The sequence below is a fragment of the Hibiscus syriacus genome, unplaced genomic scaffold (genome assembly GCF_006381635.1).
Source record: "Hibiscus syriacus cultivar Baekdansim isolate YM2019G1 unplaced genomic scaffold, ASM638163v2 tig00111837_pilon, whole genome shotgun sequence".
Classification (NCBI taxonomy): Eukaryota; Viridiplantae; Streptophyta; class Magnoliopsida; order Malvales; family Malvaceae; genus Hibiscus; species Hibiscus syriacus.
Window position 1 is genome coordinate 4748172 of NW_024063194.1, and position 3120 is coordinate 4751291.

The window sequence follows — 3120 nt, forward strand, 5'->3', positions numbered from 1 at the left end:
GGTTATGGGCATTATTAAATGCAACATATTCTAAAATTTCAAAACACACAACTACTCTCAACCTTTCAATCTTTCATACTCTAAAATTCTCAAACACTCAAACCTATATTCTCTAAAAAAGAGTCGAATTTATGTTGTTGTTTACTATAATGGAGAAATTTGGAAATATGAAGAGGGGGTTGTTTTTGAATCAGATCATTATATCCACTTAACCTTGAAGAGAAACATCACTCTTGAGGAGTTAATCACAAAAAATTCGTAAGGTATGAGAAAAATATCTTCACTTCAGTATAGATTTCTTACTGAACCTTTTTCATTCACATATATATCATTTCAACTTTCCAACGATGATGATGTTACTATGATGGTTGATGCTTATATAAAAAGTTCACAATCTCTTATTAAAATGTATGCCACTTTTATTGAGGTTCGTGCTTCTCGTGGTCTGTCATATTCCTCTCACTATGGCTTGGCGTATCAAGCTGATCAAGTTGACAGTCTGACTCAACTAATCTGTAATGATTTTACATCTTTAATGAGAAATCCAACGCCAGCTACCATGCCATCAAGTTCAGTAAGAAGGCATTCATTAGCAATGACTTCATGTTCCAGGGAAGGACATGCAAGTGGCAACTTCTTTGACCTCAATATTGGATTATTCGATGAACCCTCATCTCCACTAGAAGAACCTCTTCGTGATTCAGGTGCAGATGGTAGTGAAACCGGATTATTCATTGAATCTGACTCACCACAATTTAATATACACTCTGATGATGATGCGGATGATGTTCCCATAAATACAGCACCAATCGAACTTCCTACACATATGTATGGGCTAACTATGATGAAATGTACAGGTCTGAATTTTCGGATCTCCCTAATGTTTGCAACTATGGATTTCAATCATTAGTCAAAGATGGTGACTTATATATTGGAATGGAGTTCTCATCGAAAGAGGAAGCAATGATGGCAATTAAGAATTACAATATTCGTAACTCCGTTCACTTATGAGTTGATCGATCTACCACGGAGAAATATGTTTGTTATTGTGTCCAACGTGATAACAAATATAAGTGGATGGTTCGTGTATCAAAGAGGAAGAGGAAGAGGAATAATAACTTATATGAACTGATTGATTCTCGTGCTATACAACAAAAATATGGGTACACTATCTCCAACAAAAAAGCTTAGACGACAAAACAGAATGTCATTGTCAAACTTCATGGCGAATGGGATTCCTCTTACAATGAGCTACCCAGTTGGTTTCAAGTTATGCAAAGACTTAATCCTGGGACAATTGTTGAGTTCGAAACTCAACATCATTACGTGAACAATCGAGTGGTTTGCGATCGATGTCAATTTTACCGTGTTTTTTAGACTTACCCTCAGTGTATTAAAGCAGTGAAGTATTGTACATAAGTTGTCCAAATTGATGGTAATTTTTTGTATGGGAAATACAAGCAAGTTTTATTATTGTCTATGGTCTAAGATGGTAATCGCAATATTTTTCCTGTTGCGTTTAACCCTCATTGAAGGAGAAGACACTGAGTCTTGGGATATTTTCCTCAAAAATTTACGTTTATATGTTGTCACAAGGGAACGCATATACATCATTTCAGATCGAAGAGCCGTGATCAAATTAGCAATGGACTCTTTGGGTCTTATGTGAAAACCCCCACATGTTCAACATCGTTATTGTGTTCGTCATATTACTGCAAAATATTATGAAAAATATAAGAAGAATGATGAACGTCAGTTAGTCATACACATGTGTTTGTTACTTTTTTCCATTTTTCAATCATTTTCATATTACTTATTTATACTTCATATTAACTACTACATATTCCTTATAGAGGTTACGAACTCTTACATCAAAGGTTTGAGTCTATGCTACAAGAATTGTTTGGTAAAAATAATAAGGGCGCGAGTACATTATTTATATCAACAAAGAAATGTGGACAAATGCTTATGACGGGGGTATCGCTATGGTCATATGACAACTAACTTGGCTGAAGCAATAAATTCAACCTTAAAGGGGGCACGTCATTTACCAGTCACGGTGTTAGTCAAAACGACTTATTTTTGTTTGGGTCAACTATTTACAAAGCTCTAGGGATAGGCTCTTACTTGGATACAGAACGATCATATTTATCACCCAAGACTAATAGTTGATTTACAGGAAAAAAATGGCAACATCAAATGGGATGTTGGTTATGAATTTTTCTCGCACCAGTGAATTATTTCGTGTTACTGAAATGCCACGTCCTCTTCAAGGGATTGAAGCTAACTCTTTCAGAGTTAATCTGTATGAGAGGTCGTGTGATTGTGGTTTCTTTTAAGCATTCAAATATTCATGCTCTCATGTCATAGCAGTTTGCTACATTCTCATTTGGACTAGAAAAGTTATGTTGATCCTGTATACCAACTTTGACAAGTATTCAAGGTATATGAATTTGAGTTTCCCCATAGGTAACGAAAAAACCCAGATGAGATTTAAACTTGGCTTACAATTGTACCAGATCAGTTGCTATTGAGGGACTCATGTCATCCAAAATCCACTCGAATTCATTGTGATATGGATATTCGGGAGAGGTCAATAGAACAAAAAAGATATGGGCATTGCAGAAACATCGGCCACAATAGGAAAAAATGTACAACTCTTTTATCATCACTTAACTGTTAACCCTTCCTTATGTAATTGCATTTTCTATTTCAATGTATGTTTTTGTTTATAATATTTCAATGTAATTGTATTTTCTACAATTTCCCAATGTATGTGTATTTTCTATATAAATTTCCTACTTACCTCTTACTTCATGTGATTAACATTTTCATTTTAATCGAACCTTACCCTAAACCACTTTAACCTACATAACCCTTGACCACTCTCACCTTAAAAACCCTAAACCACTTTAACTTAAAAAATCCTTAACCACTTTTAACTTAACGAACCCTATATCACTTTAACCTAAAATCACTCCAACCTAAATAAAAAATTAAAAAAATACCTTTGACCATTCTTAAATCATAATCGAAACCTTTTACCTAATAAATTATCAAATTCTAATAACCCTAAAACTACTATTACCTTTAATCTTAAACCTTAAACTAGAACCCTAT